Genomic DNA, 22,045 nt, shown 5'->3' with positions numbered 1-22,045 from the left:
CTTCGCAGCACTGTTGATAGTAGATGAAAAGCACTCTAAATGTTGATAAACGGGGGACTAGCTAAAGAAATGTGGTACATCCACCCAGTGGACTATTATGCAGCCATAACCAAATAGATGAGGATGCTCATTATATACCAATTTAGAATGGTCTCTAAAATAGCCTGGGAGGTAAAAGGCAAAGCAACAACATGAAGAAGGAGCAGAACAGTGTGTAAAGTATGCCACCATCTGTAGGGAAAGGCGTGGTTTGAATATCCATAAAACTTTGTTCTAGTTGTAGTTGTCTTAGGAGAGAGAACTGAGTGGCTGAGGGAAAGCTGTGGGAGGGAGACTTCGCTATAGCTTTTGTATCTTTTGAATTTGTGCTATGTGAATGCATTACCTATTTTAAAAAACCATACATTTAAAATTTTAGAAAAAGAAAGGTTGCCATTTTCCAATCTGCTCTGTGCGTAGCTCTGTACAATTCAAGGGTAGCCCAGTCTTCAAATCATCCTGTTCACTTCCATACCCTAAGCTTATTTAGACTTCTCAAAGTCTGCCAAATTAAAAGAGAGCCCTAAAATGGAAGGCATACAGTCACCTCTTTGAAATCTTTAAACATTTTTTAATGAAAACAGAATAATGCATTCTGTGATTTAATTGTTCAAGATTAAAATTCAACAAACTGTTTGTCTGTATAAATAAAACATTCACAGGCTTCATTAGCACATGCATTGGGACAAAATCTTTAGGCCTCAGAATTGTGGAAATATTTCCTAACATTTGAGATGTGCCAAGAAAGAGATAAAGAAATCAAATAAGATTTCATATTATACAAATTCTTCTTGCTCACGAGTCTGATTTACTTGTATCAATCAATTTAAGTGATTCACAATTTATGAGCTATTTTAAGTGATTGAACTAAAACCTGGAGCTATATTATCCTCTCCTCACTCTTCAGCCCAATCTGTGAAAATGGCGTTGGAATTATTAGATCAAACCATATAAAATTAGTGTTGTGTCAATGGTCCAATAGAAGCAATTTCAAGATTCAACCTAATATTTTTCATTATCATGATGTTGTAGCCTATAGCTACATAACAGGGATGCTGTTAGTTGCCTGTCCAACATCTATTTCTCTCTTCCCCCCTGTTAGCAGAACCCCCATTTAATTATTATTTAGGAAGGTAGTAAATCTCACTTCAACTAAACCATATACATGGAATTCCCACTTAGTTTGCTGATGATGGCCTTAGATTTGGGCATGTGGTATAATTCTAGGCCAATGAGATAGAAGAAAAGACAGATAAAGTCTTCTGAGAAATATTTCTCTTCCACTGGACATTTCCACGCCCAGATGGACTGCTCAGAATTTCAGTAGTCATCTTACTACTACAGAGGAGGCAAGTGTGCAGACAAAATGGACTTGCTAGTAGGGAAAAAGGAAGGAAGTTGTGTATCTCCATATGATAGTTCTAAGTGGTTGACAACTCTGTAATTCCCTGACCTTGTACTTCTTGTTATGTGAAATAATATTTCTCCTTATTATTTAAGTCATTTTGAACTGGTTTTCTATTACATTCCAAATATCAATAGACCATCCTGGCAAATATTTTCACCACTTTACATGGTGTGAAGCCCAGGTAGTGTCTTGTAAAAGCTCAAATAGTTTCGTAGTGCTCCTTGATTATTTTAAATCATAAAAGTAAATGCCTCCTCAACCTCTTCAGCCCTTAAGGAAATGCAAATGAAAACCACATTGAGATACCACTTCACACCACTAAAATGGCTATAATAAAAAGATAGGAAATAACAAGTGTTAGCAACAATGCAGAGAAATTGGAACCCTCATGCACTGCTGATGAAAATGTAAAATAGAGCAGTCACTTTGGAAAACAGTTTGGCATTTCTTCAAAAAGTTAAACATAGAGTTACCATATAACCCAGCAATTCTACACCTAGATATATATCTAAGAGAACTAAAAACATACATCCACACAAAAACTTAGACAGGAATATTCATAGCAGCATTATTCATAATAGCCAAGATGTAGAAACAACTCAAATGTCTATCAACTGATGAATGAATAAAAAAAATGTGCCATACATATATAATGGAATAGTATTTGGCAATAAAAAGAAATAATGTACTGATACATGCTATGACAGAATGAATCTTGAAAACACGTTAAGTGAAAGAAGTCAGATATAAAAGATTACGTAGTGGGTGCTTTCACTTCTATGAAATGTTCGGAATAGGCAAATACATAGAAACAGAAAGTAAGTTAGTGGTTTCTGGGGGCTGGTGGGAAGGGGAAATGGGAAGTGACTGCTAATGGAAATGGAGTATTTTTTTTGGGTGGTAAAAATATTCTGGAATTTGACAGTGTTGATGGATGCACAACTCTGAAAACACTTAAAACTATTGAATTATACACTTTAAAAGGGTGAACTTCATAGTATATCAATTATATCTCAATAAAGCTGTTATGAAAAATTTTTAAAATAAATGTCTCAATTATAATTGTTTTAAACAATCCCAGAATTACCATATAACTAAGAGCCAACCTTCAAAAATACATATGACCAATTTGTTAAAAGAAATACTATTTTTATCTAATTAGATCTGCATCTTTGCAGTCATTGAAGCAAAAATGATTGAAGATACTGTCCCCAATAGACTGTAAACTTCATGAGGGCAGTGTCTATATCTGTGTCTTAGTACCAGCATGTCCAGCTGGACTGCACATATTACAAAATGAGTGAATGAATGGATCTTCATGCATTTTCTTATGAGCAATTCTAGCTTTAGTCCCTAAAATAGCCCTCTGTTAACTTATCTGTAAAATGAGGCTACAGCTGTAACTACCGTATAAGATGAATTAAATGAGGATTAAGTGGGGTAAGGGAGCTAAAACTGTAAAATTCCCAGGACATAAGAAGAGTCAATAAGAGTCATTGCTGATTTGTTTTATTGTTATTATTATGACTATTACCGTATTTAGGGACCTTATGTCTGCTCATCATAAGAGATAGAAAAATCTTGAGTGATTACTTTTAAAATATTTATTTGTTATTACAAAATTGAAGAAAGGATTAGCAATTTTCAGATTCTGAAACAAAAATAATTGGAAATTCAGATTCAACAATCATAAGATTTTACAACAGTCTATGTGTACATTAAAAATCATTTAAGCTATAATAGATTTGAATTTCTATAAATTATTTAGAAATATCATTTTTCTAAACTTCTATTTTTTGTTACTCCATTAAGCTTAAAAATACCAAAGGCCTTTTAGTTAACGGATCAGCTTTCTGCATGTGTTACAAGTTTTAAATTGCCTCCCTCATCTTTTTCTTTCACCACTTATTAATTTGTAACACACCTTTAAGTAGGGCAGTATTTTTCACTTTGCATGAAGTTTAACATCAAATATTATAAGAAAGGACAAGGAAAGTGGAAAGTTCATGGTTTTCAAGTGCGTTCTTCCAGGTTTCAATCCAAGTTTTGAGCATTTATATGGTCAAGAGTTTCCATTAGATCAATATGCTTCATTAGTCTTCTTGTTTGCTCTTGTGGAAAAAAAAAATACAATGGCCAGGAAGAAGTGGGAAAGAGATGAATAAGTAAGTAATTTGCTGGAGAGATTAGAAAATCTGTTAGAATTAATTCTATGTATTCACATCAACAACCTACTATTCCTCACCTCACCCACACAAATAGAGAGCCTTCTAATACCAGGCATTAATAGGATTAGATATCACCAAACTGGGCCAGAAGTAATGGATGACAACCTCACCATCCCTCCTATCAATTCTTTTTTCTTTGTTCTCATTATCAGTAAGACGTACCTCCCAGTGTGAAGAAACTTCCTAACAACTAAGAAAGTAGGATGTTTCTCTGCTGAAAGGTTACATGTTGTTTATGGGTTGGGTTCTCTATAGGAGAGGGGCCTGTGGAGATGTATCCCTCATTCCCTCCAATTTAATTCCCTCGTTCAGTTCACATTTTGTTTTCCTCCCCCCTTTACCTAACTTTCTTATTCCTCTCTTCTCTTTCTTCCTATTTTGCACTTCTATTTTATTCCTCTCAACTCTCCTTCCTGTCCCTTTTATCACATAATCCTTTTTTTTCTATTTTTATTTTTTTAATTACAGTTTATATTCAATATTATTTTGTATTAGTTTCAGGTATACAGCATAGTAGTTAGACAATCATATACTTTGCAAAGTGTTCCCCCCTGATATTTCTAATACCCAACCAGCACCGTACATGGTTCTTACAATATTCTTGCCTTGGCAATTTTGTTTAACTACCAATTTATACTTTTCAATCCCTTTACCTTTTTCACCCAGTCCCCTAACGGCCTCCCTTCTGGCAACCATCAGGCTGTTCTCTGGATCTATGAGTCAGTTTCTGTTTTGTTCATTCATTTAGTTTGTTCTTTAGAGTCCACATACCACAAATCTTTAAAGTGTATTTAATGTTTCTCACCAAAGTGACAACATCTTGATTCTGAAATTCTAAAGTCCTGACTCTGAATTTCATTTTGCCTGACGAAAGATGCGTTCAATGTTAAGAGCTACAGGTAGCCCAGCATTCCTTCTTATATCCATGCACCTAACAAGGAGTCCATATGTCTATCAAGAGATGTGTTGTAGAGCTTAATTCAGAATATACACAATTTATGATACATACACATTAAAGAATTCTCTGGGTCTCTGTAGGGTACTTTGAAGTCCCTTCCTCGTGTTCATTTCCCTACTAATCCAGATGCCACTGGTCTTTGTGACATTTCGGAGGGGTCACTGAGCACCATCCTTATAACCCTCCAGACAGGAACAATGGCATGCCATTGCGGGACCATTTTTTTTATTACCTAACCTCTTAGTATACTCTTTTTTTTTCTTTTTAAGAAACGCCAGTCAAGTCCTAGGAGGTCTTGCCACTAATGCTAATTTCTCTCTAGTTCAGTCACTTGTTACCCTCTGCAGAGAAACGTATGGATGTATCTGTGTTCACAGATTTACACATTTCCTGTTTTATGTGATTACTCCACAGAAGGAACTGCCTTGAGCTCTTCTGCTCTACACTGATCTTTCCGGCCTTTCCATAATTATGCAGTTCAAAGAATCCTAACTTTTACAAATGAACTTGACTCCTGACTGGGAATTCTAAGAACTCTAACTACAGTTAACCTGAATATAGACTACATAGGTTTGAAAGAGGTAACGAATATTAAAGACTGTAGCTTTGTAAGCTAGAAATTTCATAAACAAAATACCAGCTAAAATTAGGAGCTTGCAAGATATTTTTGTTTAACAAAGCAGATTTTTTAAAAAATCTGCTAATAAAATGAAAAATTCATAAATTCTGGAGGAATTCATCTAAAGTGTTAAATTTTTCCATACAAATTTATCAATGGTTCTTTTTTTGTTTTGTTAATCTTTGCTTGAGGATATTTTCCCATTGATTTTTTAGAGAAAGGGAAAGACAGAGAGAAACATCGATTGAGAGACATTGGTTGCCTCCTGCAACTAAGGTATGTGCCCTTAACCCTTAACCAGAATTGAACCTGGGACCCTTTGGTCCTCTGGCCAAGGCTCTATCCACTGAGCAAAACCAGCTAGGGCTCAAATGTGTTACCATTTGGTGAGTTTTAATTTTGCTAACATAAAAATAACTTTAAAAAATTTTTTATTGATTTTAGAGAGGAAGGGAGAGGGAGAGAGAGACAGGAATATCAATGATGAGAGAGAATCATTGATTGGCTGCCTCCTGCATGCCCCATACGGGGCATGTGCCCTGACCCGACCAAGGAATTGAACGGTGATTTAGGTCATAGTCTGACACTCAACCACTGAGCCACGCCGGCCAGGCTGAAAATAACTTTTTCAACACTAGAGTATCTTATATGGGTGTATACAGTTCAAAGGCTTAGTATTAGACACTAACATATGGAAAACTCATTTGCATGTAACATTTAAATTCAAGATATTTTAGGTTCTTGCTTTGGTAAATAAATTTAAAGATAATTTATGTTCTGAGTATAAAGTTATTTGTAGTTATTGTAGAAACGTTGAAAAATATAGAGATGAAAATAATTGATAATTCCACCACGAGATAACCACTGTTCATTTTTTTCTTCCAGGCTCTTGACTATGCATACATTTTGAAGTTGCTTTCTTTAGATGTTCACTGTTCTGTTTTAAGCAATAATGCTCATGCTGAGGCATGGCTTGACTTTTCATGATAGGGAGAAAAAAAACAAGAGAGAAATCAAGAAAGAAGAACAGGAAGGCTGCAGGATTCTCTGGCTTCCCTTCCTCCTGACTGTTGACACTACTCCCCATCCCTCTCTCCCCCAGAGGCATCCCCCAAATTCTCAAATAGAACAAAAAAGCTTTTCCAGCATCAGTGAGCCTACTGCTCTTCCTTGTGAAGAAAATATCAACATTCTGTATGTGGACAGCTAGGCAATTTGTGGGATTTTGCATTTCTATTATCACCTGTTTCTAGGTTTCTAAGAAATCATGATTATCTAGGGGAGAAGGAGGAGGAGGAGAGGATTGGGGAAGGAGGAGATGGGGAGAAGGAGAAAAAAATATTTTTAATCACCTGAAAACACCCTTTAGATTCTAAAACAGGAGTGAGCAATATTCTGATCCCCCTACAATGTAGTAGTTACTCTGCTCAGTCCAGCCATCTTTGTATTTTTTAGTTTAAAATATTTAATAAATGTTGGCCAGTTTGAGTAAATAATACAGCTTTCAAGAACAGCATGCATTATTGTGGCCTAGAATTTTTTTAAAATATATTTTATTGATTTTTTACAGAGAGGAAGGGAGAGGGATAGAGAGTCAGAAACATCGATGAGAGAGAAACATCGATCAGCTGCCTCCTGCACACTCCCTACTGGGTATGTGCCCGCAACCCAGGTACATGCCCTTGACCAGAATCAAACCTGGGGCCCTTGAGTCCACAGGCCAATGCTCTATCCACTGAGCCAAACTGGTTAGGGCTGTGGCCTAGAATTTAAGACAACTGAATGTTTCCTCCTTTTCCTGTAATTTTATATGGAAAAGACATTTGGCACAACCTATAATGCCTATTCTAAGCACTACAAGACTGCAGTAAGCACTAGACTATGAAAACGGAACAGCCAGTCAGCTTCCTAAGAGGATGTTCAGTGTCTCTGTAGAACTACTTTCACTGAAGCCGCTAAGCATGGCATTATTGTGCCCTTTGTGCTATCATTTCATCACAAGAAATTCTAGCTCTGGCATCACTTTAACAGATTACATGTTGTGATGGTTAATTTTATGTGGCAAGTTGTCTGGGCTGTGGTGCCAGTGTTTGGTCCACCACCAATCTAGATGTTGCTGTAAAGGTATATGCTAGATGTGGTTAAAGTAGGTTTTGCGTGAAGATTACTCTCCTTCATGTGGGTGGGCCTAATCCACTTGAAGGCCTCAAGAAAAAAGACTGAGGTCCCCTGAAGTGGAAGAAATTCTGCCTCCAGACCTGCCTTTAGACTCAAGGCTGCAACATCAACTTCTGCTGGAATTTCCAGCTTCCTGCCCTGCCTGTCCTGTGGATTTTGGACTTGTCAGCCCTCACTATTTTGTGGGCCAATTCTTAAATTCTCTCTCCCTGTCAGTCTCCGTCTCTCTGTCTTTCTCTACATACACACACTAAAAAGGACAAAAGTTTTTACCTAACTCACCAAGCAGATATGCCAATTCTATACTCATAGGCACCCACAATCATATATTTCCTTTTAATATCAGAAAAAAATGAAAAGTTACTGCCATCACCACTGCTATTCAATATTGTATTTGAAGCCCTAACCCATATAAGGATGACAAAAACAGAAAATAAAACAAAGGCTTAAGGATTAGAAAAGAAAGATAAAACACCATCATATTTGTACATAGTATTATTGGCCACTCAGAAAACTAATAAATAAATTATTAGAATTAGTAGAGTTTTTCCATCAATATACATTTTCATACAGCAAAAACAATCCATAAGAAAATATAATTTTAAAAGCAGGCAAAATATATGATAGATCTAGATATAAAGCTAACAAAAGTTGTGCACCTCATTTATAAAGGAAAATTGCACAATATTGAAAAAAACATTAGAGAAGACTTTACCAAATGGGGAATTACCAAGTTGTTGGTAGGAAGCTTCAAAAGCATGAAGATGGCAATTTCCCCCAAATTGATTAAATGTAATTCCAATGAAAATCCCAACAATATTTTTTATGGAACTTGACAAGCTAATTCTAATATTGAAATGGAAGAGTAATTGGTCAGAAATGGTCAAGTCTTCCTAAGAAAAAGTACAAGGTAAGGAGAATTGACGCCGCTGTCCCTCTCCCCCATAGTAAGACAGCGGGATGCTGGCAGAAGGCTAGACAAAAGGGCCAAAAGAATATCATAAGGAGCTTGGCCAGTGTGTCTCAGTGGTTGAGCGTCAATCTCTGAACCAGGAGATCATGGTTTGATTCCTGGTCAGGGAACATGCCCAGGTTTCAGGCTTGATCCCTAGTAGGAGGAATGCAGGAGGCAGCTGATCGATGATTCTCATCATTGATGTTTCTCTTTCCCTCTCCCTTTTCTTTCCTTTCTCTGAAATCAATGAAGAAAAACACATATTAAAAGTTTAAAAATCCTATCTAATAATAGAGAAACATGGTAATTAACCGTAACTTCGCTACCCTTCCCATGGGCTAATCAGCGAGATATGCAAATTAACTGCCAACAAAGATGGCGGCCGGCAACCACACAGCTGAAGCGAACATGAGGCTTGCTTGCTCCAGTGATGGAGGAAGCCAAGGTTCCCCGCCTGCTGCTGCCGGCCTCTGAGCTGCACTCTAAGCAACAATGTTGCAATTATAGAAGCTAAACAAACCCTGAAACCTGCTTTCAGCTGCCAGCGGGCTCAGAGCTTAGAGCGCCAGTGATGGCAACAGAGTTTCAATTATAGAAGCTAAACAAACCCAGATACCTGCTTTCAGCCAGCCACAGCCTCAGAGCTGGAGCCGGCTCTCAGCTCCAGTGACAGCTATAGAAGGTAAATAAATCCCAGAATAAAAAAAAAAAAGAAAGAAAAAAGAGGCTGGGAGCTTCAGTCGCCCGCCAGCCTGAAAACGGCTCTCAGCCCCTCACCCAGATTGGCCAGGCACCCCAGTGGGGACCCCCACCCTGAAGGGGGTGTGACCAGCTGCAAACAGCCATCAGCCCATCATCCAGGCTGGCCAGGCACCCAAGCGGGACCCCCACCCTGATCCGGATCACCCTTCAGGGCAAACCAGCTGGCCCCCACCCGTGCACCAGGCCTCTATCCTATATAGTAAAAGGGTAATATGCAAACTGACTCTAACAGCAGAAAGACTGGGAATGACTGGTCACTATGACACACACTGACCACCAGGGGGCAGATGCTCAATTCAGGAGCTGCCCTCTGGTGGTCAGTGTGCTCTCACAGCAGGGAGCTCTGCTCAGCCACAAGCCAGGCTGATGGCTGCCAGTACAGCGGTGGTGGTGGGAGCCTCTCCTGCCTCCTCAGCAGCACTAAGGATGTCCGACTGGAGTTTAGGCCTGCTCCCCGCTGGCAAGTGGACATCCCCCGAGGGCTGCCGGGCTGCCAGAGGGATGTCTGATTGCCATCTTAGGCCCAATCCCCTGGGGAGCGGGCCTAAGCCAGCAGGTGGTCATCCCCTGAGGGGTCCCAGACTTCGAGAGGGCACAGGCTGGGCTGAGGGACCTCCCCTCCCCCCCCCCCGAGTGCACAAATTTTTGTGCACCGGGCCTCTAGTGATATAATAAGGAACCTGGAAGCAAATCAATGTATATAGGTAGACTTGCTTTTATAATGTTGTGTGCATTAGAGATAAACAGATAAAAAATTCAGTCAGTGGTACTAGAAAAATTTATTAAACAGCAGTGAAAAAACTAAATTGGATGGAGCCCTACCTCACACAAAATCAATACCAGTTGGATTAAAGACTTAGATGTGGAAGGCAAAACTATAAAACTTTTAGAAAACAATTTAGGAGAACATCATTACAACCTCATAATAAGGAAAGGCTTATAAAACAAGACTCAAAAAATCAACTCATGAAAAAAATCCTATATAATAAAAGGCTAATATGCAAATAGACTGAACCAAGGAACAACTGAACAACTGAACAACCAGTCGCTATGACATGCATTGACCACCAGGGGGCATGCGCAGAACATGGTGGGCATCTGCAGCAGGCGGTAGAGAGGAGAACATGGCGGACATGAACCACAGTGGATGGTGGAGCAGATGAGTCTGGGCGCCAGACCAATGTGGGGCACTGGTCCCTGTCATCGGGGTGAGCCTCTGGTGGTTACTGAAAATTCTTTGCTCCCATGTGCTGTGGTCCCTCCTGGCACTCCCACCTCTGCCGGCGCCCAGCACCAACCCTGATTGCTCGGTGCTGTCAGCAGGTGTGAGTGATGGCTGCTGGCAGCCCGATCGCCCCTCTGGGCTTCTCCACCTCCCCCTGCTCCTGAGGGGCAATTGGGGCAGCAGCCGCCACTCGCACCTGCTGCTGACACCGGCCCCAATCCCTCTGCACTCCGTGCTGTCAGTGGGTGTGAGTGGGGCCGGCCCCATCAGTGCTGCATGGGAGCAGCAGTGGCGGTGGGAGCAGGGCTGCCAGTGGAAGCAGGGCTGCCAGCAGACAGGGGGCCAGGGTGGGAGGGGCCAGGTAGGGGCATGAAGGATGGGCCGAGAACCGCCCTTGTGCCTACAGCAGCCTGGGGGGCCCACAGTTCCTTTTAAGGTGTATGAATTCGTGCACTGGGCCCCTAGTATATTGATAAATTCTACCACACAAAATTAAAACTTTGGTTCATCAAAAGGCATTAGAAGGAAAGTAAAAAGACAATCATAAAAGGGAAAAGTATTTGCCATACACATAATTGGGACAAAGGATTAGTATCAAAATACATTTTTTAAAAGCTTCTATGAATCAAAAGAAAAACAACCCAATAGGAAAAGGACAAAAATCAAAAGCAGGTATTTCATAGAAGAGAAAATAAAAATGGCCCATAGACACTTGACAAAATGCTCAACCCTATTAGTAATCAGAGAAATGCAAATTAAAACTACAAAAAGATATTTTTCTACATGAATAAAAGATTATAAATAAGTCAATAGTAAATGTTGACATGGATAGAGAGCAACAATAACTTTTATCACTTTCTGCTGGGAGCATAAATTAACACAAGTATTAAGGAAAACAATTTGATAGTACCAACTAAGATTGAATAAAAAGAATTCTACTGCTGGGTTAATATACTAGAGAAATTCTTGTATGTGTGTACCAGGAGGCACTGAGATGCTCATAGCAGCACTTATCATAATTACAAAAAAAAGAAGGGCCCTAACTGGTTTGGCTCAGTGGATAGAGTGTTGGCCTGTGGACTGAAAGGTCCCAGGTTTGATTCCAGTCAAGGGCATGTACCTTGGTTGTGGGCACATCCCCAGTAGGGGGTGTGCAGGAGGCAGCTGATCGATGTTTCTAACTTTCTATCCCTCTCCCTTCCTCTCTATGTAAAAAAATCAATAAAGTATATATTTAAAAAGAAAGAAAGAAGGGATAGCTCAGTGGTTGAGCATTGACCTATGAACCAGGAGGTCACAGTTCGATTCCTGGTCAGGGCACATGCCTGGGTGGCCAGCTCCATTCCCCTTGGGGGTCGTGCAGTAGGTAGCCGATCAATGATTCTCTCTCATCACTGATGTTTCTATATCTCTCTTCCTTTCCTTTCTGAAATCAATAAAAATATTTTTTTTTTTTTAAAAAGAAGGGAGAGAGAACCTAAATGTCCATTCATAGTGAGGACCAATCACATATAACATGCTCACACAGTGGAGTACTATACAACAGTGATAATGAAGAAACCACATTGTGTGAATGTACCAAAATTAATTTAATACCAACATTAAACATAGTGTTGAGAGAAGAAAACAAATCACTAAAGATGATGTAATGTTTGCTTCTATTTATATTAAGTTTTAAAAAAGCAAAACACACTATAGCATTCAAGGATACATACAAACGTAGTGGACGTGTAAAGCAAGCAAGCAAATGAGTCAGTGTGATCAATGGCCCTGGTGTGTGCTGGTGGGGAGGAGAGATGCTATCCAAGAGGACACAAAGGAGTCTCCTTACAGATAATATTGAGATTCTGCTTTTTAAAACATAGCTGCTAGGATATGTGCATCCATTTTATTTCTTTAGATTGTACACATACATTCACATGGTATTTTATATGTATGATACATTAAATGTTAGATATGTTGTTTCCAGGATCTTGGCCTGTCTCCTTTGCCTTTAGAAAAACATCATTCTCACCGAAACCGGTTTGGCTCAGTGGATAGAGCGTCGGCCTGCAGACTGAAAGGTCCCAGGTTCGATTCTGGTCAAGGACATGTACCTTGGTTGCGGGCACATCCCCAGTAGGAGATGTGCAGGAGGCAGCTGATCGATGTTTCTCTCTCATCGATGTTTCTAACTCTCTATCTCTCTCCCTTCCTCTCTGTAAAAAATCAATAAAATATATTTTAAAAAAAAAAGAAAAAACATCATTCTCTTATTGATTTAAACCTAGTTCATCCCTGGATCTAGTGCTCCTTCTTTTTGGCTCATGACTACTGTACTTCAGATCTGGTGCTACACTTGCCCCTGTTCTGCCATTACCAGCAGTCAGATTTCTGTACTTTTCTGGCCACCTAAGTTGGGGGAACAAGATCATCATCTTCCCTTTCCAGCAGTGTTTGCTCAGCCAGCAAGTGTAACAGAAAAAAAGTTTAATTATAATCAGATCCCCAGGAGCTTCCTTCCTCTAATGATGTTCACTTTGTGTGACTCCAAAATAATTCTTCCTGAAAGACAGAGTAATTCAAGGCCCTGAAAGCTAACCAGAGGAAGAGGTGGAGAGGCCTGGTTAGGTGGACCTTATCACCATCACTACTGTGCCCCCCCCTCCCCGCCCCCGCCCCCCAAGATCTTCTTCTGTAAAACAGAAATGATAAGCAATCACCTGTGTGCCGGTTGTTCTTAGAAGCTGTGGTTAGATGCTTTCTAGTAATAGGCAGGAGAGCCTATCTGCCTAAACCTACAGATTGCTGTTAAATGATCCTTTAATGTGGAAGTGTCATCTGACTCATACTTGTATTTTCTTTTTTCTTCCTAATAATGCAGTATTTCAATCTTTATACCCTCACTCAACTTTTGCTGGCATGGACACATTCAACATTATCACACTTGCCAATAAATGTCAAACACTATATATTTTTGGTAGGCTTTAATACGTTTCATAATTAACAAAAGGTCCTGTCATTTATTTGTTTTGAAAGTGCAAAGGCATCAATAAACTGAAAGAAAGCATACTGGGAATTGGTGGAGGAAAAATGCTGATTCCCAAATTTACCTTTTGGGAATTCAAAATACACAATGGAGTAATGGCTGTTCTAGATTTCCATCGGAGACTAGCAGATAAGTTATTATTGAAAGTCCAAGTTGTGACGTCGTTAGATAAATATTTTAACTTGGTTTTCACAGCCTCTGATTCAATGGAAATCTATAGGGGTACACAGACTGGCCCAGAGAAGATCATTTTAAAGCAACAACTTTTAAACCCGACGCCGGAGCTTCGGGTCAATTAGGCTGGACGACGTTCATGTCCCCTCCCTCCCCGCACCTCCTTTTAAAGGGAGCCCAGGTTGGATGCTGCTGGCAGGTCCACCTGCTGCTGTTGCTGTCTGGCTCCAGCCCTGTTTCAGCCTGGCCTGGAAGGCTTTCTTCACTGTTTACTGAGCCTGCCTGCCTTCAGGGCTCTCCTCTCACCGTGTCCCCCATGACCTGATGCCTTGGAGGCAGGGTCTCTCTACTGACGTCTAGCTGCCTAAGACTTCCATCCACCAGCCTAGAGCAAACGAGTGTATAAATCGAGGACAAACTCGCTTTTTCTCCTGTCTGGAATGTAGTAGTTGCTCAATAAACATCTGATGAATGGTCACGCCTCCGGGGGGCCTAGAACACTCAGGAGGCGGCTCTTTTCCTTCTTCCTAAATCACCTGCCTGCACTTCACCCAACGCGGTGCCGCAGCCCTCACCTCGGTCCTCGCCGCCACCAGGCCGGGCCAGGATCTCAGCTCCCGCCGGGAAGGTAGGTGCCGGCGGCCGAAGGGCACGACTCACGCCCACACCCCTCTCCCTCCAGCGATGCCCCTCTCCCTCCGACCTCCCCCCACCCCCGCCCCAAAGCTAGCGGAGAATCTTGGCCGCGGCCCCCTCCCCCGCCTTATAAAAAAGAAATTGACTTTTGTTTGGAGTTGGTGAAAAGTGGGGCTCGGGGCCCAGTCAATGGGGCGCCCCGCGGCGCGGGCTGAGTGGAGCGAGCACGAACCGCTCAGCGGCGGCCCAATTAATCCGCCCTTTGTGGGCCCGCGCGGCCGCCCCCGCCGCCGCCGCACCAGCGCCCCATTGTTCGGCCTCGCCGGGCCGCGGGATTTACCATTTTCAAACAGCCGGTTTTGTCCCGGGCAGTTCGAGCGGAAGTTTCTCACTGACAATTTGCCCCAAATAGATAGATTTGTCAGAAGCGACCTTCGGGAAGGAAGCAAAAAGCCACTGGCCTGAGGTTGGGCCGGAGGTGGAGACTGGACGTCCCACCCGGGGCACCGTCGGCGCCCGCAGCCGGGGGCTCCCCGAAGCCCCGCGGGGGCCCCTGGTCCCCAGCATACGCTGAGCTAGACCTTCATTTACCCATCTGCAAAATGGGACAGCTGGGTGCTTGCCAGCCGTGACGCCGGAGCTTCGGGTCAATTAGGCTGGACGACGTTCATGTCCCCTCCCTCCCCGCACCTCCTTTTAAAAACTGTCACCAGCCCTAACCGGTCTGGCTCAGTGGATGGAGCGTCGGCCTGCGGACTGAAGGGTCCCAGGTTCGATCCTGGTCAAGGGCATGTACCTTGGTTGCGGGCACATACATCCCCAGTGGGGAGTGTGCAGGAGGCAGCGGATCGATGTTTCTCTCTCTGTTTCTCTCTCATCGATGTTTCTAACTCTCTATCCCTCTCCCTTCCTCTCTGTAGAAAATCAGTAAAATATATATTTTAAAAACTGTCACCAAAAAACCTGGCGAGGCCTCAGCGATGCGGTGACACAGGCTTGAAGGTGGGTCAGGGCAGCAAGGTCCAGAGAGTGCACACGCCGCTTCCCTTCTGCCCTCCCGCTCCCCCTTAACAAAGACGTCAGCCGTGCACATCACAGGTGGTGCCTTTGCGAGGCCAGCTTTTGTGCCCTCCGAAGCCCAGCTATAACCCGCTTGTCCTGAATGGCCCCGGGTCTGGAACTCTCAACTTAGGAGTCGGCCTGTTAGATTCTTTTCCCCACCCACCAGAGCCGCTCTTCTCCCCAATGACCTCACTTAATAAGCAAAAATCTAAAGCGGGCGAGGGGGGGACCAACACGCTGTGGGTGAAAAGAATAGTTGCTGATTTCTTCACACTTAATGGCAAGTATGAGTCTTTTAAAATACAGTCTCCTACCAAACGGAACTGTGAATTTTAAGCAGAACTGAATTGTATTAATCAGTTGATGGGTTTGTTCATTTTCTCTCCCTGGAATTGAAATACAAAGGTTGGGACTCCACAGTATCTATTTCTACTGCACTCAGGCAACCGCTTTCTTGCCTCTAGAAAATTCCCTGCTAGTTGCACATGAGAGAAAAATTGAAACAAGAAAAAAATCTGTTTTTGTTTATCCACCAGGTGAATACACACTTCAGCATCACACAGAGGAAACCCTAGGTGGTCTTTAACAAGATTTCAGTGGCTCAGAGCTACAATTTAGAGGAAATAACAATGCATACACAATGTCAATCGTATTCAAACAAACATCCCAGACAACAGAATAAGAGTTATTAACTATGATGCTTTGGGCTTCTAATTTCCCATGCCTGTCTGCAGCCAACCAGCTGCAGGATTTTGCCTCCTTGACGAGTATCATTTTAAACATTGCATTTAACAGCCATATCCTTCCGAATAGTCCCTCTGTCTGAAACAGAAATGAGTGGTTTAGTAATAGTGATGAAGCCAGTAGCAAGAATGTCTTTCATGCCAAAGGGACTCTAACCCTCTGCTAAAAATCAACTCCTTCAAACGAGTCAACATCTCTCTGATGCTGTATGCCCCGCAGTACATGTCTAAATACATGCAGTTATTTAGACCCACTCACTCTTGCGCAGTGTTTTACAAATTGATTAATTTGTGAACTATACTAAAGTGTACCACTCCTGGAGTTGGATACTATTAAAGAAATCAAAAAGAAGGTAAGGTTATTTTGCATCATTCCTTCCTCACTTCCAGACAAATATTAAGTTTTAAAAATTACTTTGGTGATCAGGACACTAAAATGAATGCATTCCTTGTACACTCCAAACATGCAATTCTAATCATTATTCAGCTAATGCAACCGAAAACACACATATTTAGGGATCTAACTATGAATACTTGGGTAATTATACATTGTTTTAGCTAAGCATACATGCATGGACTAAAGTTGAATTACCTCCACTGTTTTCATTGTTGCTATTTAGCATTTATTAAGCACTCTCTTTGCACTAAAAGAGAGTGGAAACATATCAAAGAATCTCAACCTTCAAAAAAAGGCATCTAAATATTTATATGTGATCTATAGAGAGATACATATGTGTTGTGTGTGGTGCATGTGGGTATTTCAAATATTTCATTATTCAATGTCCTAATCTCATGGAAACATTAGATTCCAAATCACTGTTTCATCTACTTCAAAATCATGTCAATTACACCTGAAATGTTTGAGACTGGGAGAAGTCTGCAACCTAACCCCTGAGCTCTGAACTGCTATACCTGAAGGCCAAACCCTCCCAGCAGGCAATCATCTTATGCCCTGAAGCATGAGATCTGATTACCCCTATCATCATCTTAGCTTGCATAGATACAGATGTTATTAACGGCTGTAGTTTATCCAACCCTTTTTGGAAACGCAGCTGCAGCATTTGACTTGGGGACCTCCTGTGAATCCCACTGGTTGACTCGTCTTGCACAAAGCACGTGGGGTTGGGGGGAGGGATAAGAGAGGGGGAGGTTTGTTTTGTTTTGGAGGTTTGTGTTTTTTTTTTTTATCAGACTTCTCTAAACAGCCACTCAGCATCTTTGTTAAGTGATGTGAATTCTGAAATTGCTTACTAGAATAGGATAACAGAGTACTGTGTGAACTAGATCATTTGGAAACAAAGCATACTAGAATCTATGATGTTTTCACCGCATTGACAGAGATCAACTATGTGGTCCCGATATACTTATTCATGGAATAAAGAATCCTATCTTAGTCTCAAATATGTTAGCCACATTAACACCAGGCTAATCTGTATTATATAACAGTGGATTCTACTAGTGTTGACATAGTAATCTGGGTAGAGCAGGTCCTAAACCTGCTTGGGGGGGGGGGGGGATAGAGAGGTGTTTTAAAATGGAAAGGCCCAGATTGGCAATCCACAAGGATCAAATTCGGTGATTAATCAAATTTTTCTCAGCATTTACTATTAGTGTTTCTAAGTAGTTCTTTTTGTTGCTCACATGATCCCCTCTACAAAACAGAAAGAGACCTCACAGGTTTTCCATCCATTGGCACAGAAATGTTTTAATACTGGCAGAGAGGGGAATTTGAAGAAAAACCTGTGAAGTGGAAGAATCTGAAGTTTCGGAAATACTGAACTCTTATTTCAAGATGCACAAAACGCTTTTCTTAATTCTGATTACTTCACTCCTAAGATGGTGAAATTGCCTTAATTGGAGCTTCTAGAAGCCCTTATGTATGGGAAGTAGGAGATAGCTCAATGCAGTGCAGTTAGTATTTCAAAGAGCATTTGACACAGCATCAAGAGACCCAGGTTCTGGGGATGGCCCTTTCTCCAGATGAGTGACCTAGGACAAGCTTTGTCTCTACAGGTCTCCATCCCCTTATCTGTAAAATGATGGAATTGGATGAATATTGATCTATAAGGTTTCTTTTCACTTGTGTGCTCTGTGATTCTGAGCCAAATCAGACTGTGTAATTCATAGGAAATTGGAAGGTCGGAGAAGGCTTGGTGGCCTCTTTTCCTGGATGTAGTCTGTTTTCTTGTTTCTATAGTCATCCTTTTGTTTTAGCCAAAAATGACCTGCACAGCTTCCCAAGGTTTAGTGGTCTAAAGGACCTATTCCCAGTCCTCCCCCTCCACCCCTTAAACCCCCCTCATTGCTGAGGCACAGAAAAGGCAAGACCCCACACACACACACACACTTCAAGCCTCAGCTTTTGAGTAGCGGCAGGCATCAGGCGCAATACTCATACATTCTACGTTTATAAAGCCCCGCTGCGTGCCAGAGAGTTAGGGGCTGGCGATCCAAAGGTGAACCAGTCTCTGTCTCAAGGAGCTCCCCGGCTAGTTTGATAGCTGGGTACCCCTCCTGTCTCCTTTTCACTCTTGCCATTAGGAAATAAGAAACAGGCAGCTTTGTCTCTGTTGACCTATCTTCCTGGGAGAAGAAAAGAAGACTATGTTTTTTCCTTGCGCCTGGTAATATTCTGATTGTTTTCATTTTAAATGCATCTCAGGCCCTGGCCGGCGTGGCTCAGTTGGTTGGAGCATGGTCCTGTACGTGGAAACGTTTTAGGTTCGATTCCTGGACAGGGGACATGGCTAGGCTGCCTTTCTGTCTCCAATTGGGGTGTTTACAAGAGAAGCAGTCAATCAATGTTTCTCTCTCACGTCCATCTCTCTCTCTCTCTCTCTCTCTCTCTCTCTCTCTCTCTCTCATCAATGAACATGTCCTCAGGCAAGGATTGAAAAATAACAATAAAGTAAATGAATAAATACATCTCAGGTGAGTCATCCCCTAGAGAGGGAGCCCAGGTCTTAAATGAAAGCAATTTGACTTGAGGGCCATAGTGAATTCTTTCTGGAACAAGGCAGGATATCAGTAAACAACATATTTAATGTAAGAAATAAAGTAACAGATGGGAGAAGATGTTTCTGTTTGATTATTCTTGGGGCAAGAAGTATATCAAAGTGCAGAGACCCTCTAGAACAGCGGTTCTCAACCTGTGGGTCACGACCCCTTTGGTGGTCGAACGACCCTTTCACAGGGGTCGCCTAAGACCATCCTGCATATCAGATATTTACATTATGATTTATAACAGTAGCCACATTACAGTTATGAAGTGGCAACGAAAATAATTTTATGGTTGGGTCACAACATGAGGAACTGTATTTAAAGGGCCAGAAGGCTGAGAACCACTGCTCTAGAAGGTGCTAATGGCAGCCTGCTTGTAGACCTGCATTTCTTCTGCTGATGTAGCCTTGAGGGAAACATGATTTGTTATTTGTGAAGGGCGGGGGAGGGGGGGGGGGTCTGTCACACATAGCCCTGCTGTCTTCCCACTGACAACTCTTAGCCAACACAGTCCGGGGGAGTGTCAAGGAAAACTATGCTACTCATAGGGTTCTAAGACACCCGTGTCTCCTTTCTGGCTCGTTCTCAGTGTTCCTTTTCTGAGTAGAGTTAGATGGGAGACAAACAACTTGAAGAGAGGCCCACAGCAGAATCAGGGGCAAGCCTGCTGAGACGGTATCTTGCATTCTGCCACTTAGAAGCCCTCACTGAGCACCTGCTGACCCACCTTCTCTCTCACTCACCACCCACTGGGGGAAGCAACAACCAACCATCGGTTAAGTTATGACTTGGAAGCGAGAGAAAACCAACTTTCTTCCTCATGTAAGTAAGCAAATAGGTGAAAAGTCCCATGTCAGTGTCTTGTGGAGAGTGAGCATCAAACCTCAGCCAAGCTCAACTGGTAAGTTTTCACCGCCATTTCCTGGGTCTGAATGTTCCTCAACTCTGCTCATCGATGGAGTGAAGGTCATTTTAAAGAAATGCGTCTCCAGAGGTAGAATGGCCTCTGAAGGCGGGTTGATCACTGGTTGGGGTAGGGGTCTCTGTATCGCACCAATTTCATCAGCTCTGCTTGCTAATAAGAAAGCTTTTTCTTTCTTCTTTGCTGTTTTAATTTAGAAGAATGAGGGGACAGTTAATGGAGAAAGATGACAACATTTTTAGAGAAGCTTGTGAACAGAGAGCTAGGGATCAGACTCAAACAATGCACTGTGCCTTTATACAGTCTTAGTTAACAGGACTCTACTTCCCTTTTAAAATGGGTGGGAAGTGCCCTAACCGGTTCGGCTCAGTGGATAGAGTGGGTTTGAGTCAGGTCAAGGGCAAGTACCTCGGTTGCAAGTCAGGCTCTGTGAAGGAGGCACTCAATCAATGTGTTTTTCTCACATCGATATTTCTCTCTGTCTTTCCCTCTCTCTTCCACTTTCTCTAAAAATTCTCAGGTGAGGATTGGAAAAATAATAACAACAATAAAAATAAAATAGATGGGAAGTGGCATTAGCAGAAGAGTAAACTATTATACAACACAGTTTTCATCAGCAGTAAATTTTCCTAACACAAGGCCAGCTTTCCAGGGCATTCCCTGACAGCCTACCCCACTCCACACTGGTTTAGGGTCCCTTGTATATTTTTCCAGAGAGTCCTGTGTTTTAATCCACTCCACAGCACATATCACCTTTAATATATCTGCTCCCTCTATGACCTCCTTGAGAAGGGGGTCATGTCATTAATGTCTGGCACATGGGGATGCTCAGTATTTGATGAATGGTGTGGATTGGTTGATGGACATAGAGACCCTTAGATTCCATGGTTCTTCTCCTATTCTTATTTCTTACCTTCTGGACCAAAATGTAAACATCCTCGAATAAAAGATGCCACCCCTGTGTTTTTGGCTTTGGTTTGTTAGAGAGTTCCATACTCATAAGAGGCTGAAGAGGAAGTTAGAGGCTACATTTGGATCTGGTTAGAAGTCCACTAGCTTCCCAAGCAAACACTATAAACCAATGATTTTCAACCTTTTTCATCTCATGGCACACATAAGCTAATTACTAAAATTCTCTATATATAGAGAGAATTATATCTAATTTTGGTCAAAATTATATCAGGCTCATGAAGGAGGCACTCGATCAATGTGTTTCTCTCACATCGATATTTCTCCCTGGCTTTCCCTCTCTCTTCCACTCTCTTTAAAAATCCTCAGGTGAGGATTGGAAAAATAATAACAATAATAAAAATAAAATAGATGGGAAGTGGCATTAGCAGAAGAGTAAACTACAATACAACACAGTTTTCAGCAGCAGTAAATTTTCCTAACACAAGGCCAATCTGACAAAAAATAGATATAATTTTGACTCATTCACACCAGATGACTTTTGTTGTGTTGGCTGTTGTCATTTTTTAATTTGACAATCTAAGAGAAAAGAGGTCAGTGCCCCTGACTAAATAGTCAGGTGTTGCATGTTTTAAAAATTCTTGCAGCACACTAGTTGAAAGTCACTGCTATAGATCTTGCCTCTGTTAAAAGGTATACCTGAGATAGGTGACATTTGCTGCTTATCAATCACTTCCCTTAGTGAACGCACAGGAAAAATCTGTGAAAGTTAAGATTGAACAGGGCATAGTCGTCTTACATATTATAATGATCTGGCACCCAGAGGGGTCTAGTCACTTGCCCAAAGTTACACAACTAGTTGGGACAGAGCCTGAACCACACCACCTTCTTCTGGCTTCCAGTAGTTTAGCCTTGCTGTGCCTCCAAAAGCTTCTTGGGGAATCTGCAGGTGACTGTCCTTCATTCATTCACCCAACATTTATGCAACACCTGCTAAGAATCAAGCAGCATGCTGGAGCCTGTGGATAGGATGATGACACGTAACAATTCCTGCCTGCAGAGGCTTTCTATTCTGACCTGCACCTAGGAAGCCCCAGGTGTCTGCACCTTACATCCGACTTCCCTGCAGCCGCTTTGTGAGCCATCACTCGGGCTCCAGCTCCTCTGGGGCCTGGTGGACTCCAGCCCCAGCCCCTCCC

Source organism: Myotis yumanensis, unplaced genomic scaffold (genome assembly GCF_028538775.1).
Source record: "Myotis yumanensis isolate MYYU_CA2020_CCGP unplaced genomic scaffold, mMyoYum1.0.hap1 SCAF_6, whole genome shotgun sequence".
Lineage (NCBI taxonomy): Eukaryota > Metazoa > Chordata > Mammalia > Chiroptera > Vespertilionidae > Myotis > Myotis yumanensis.
Note: the sequence above shows the minus strand (reverse complement) of the source record.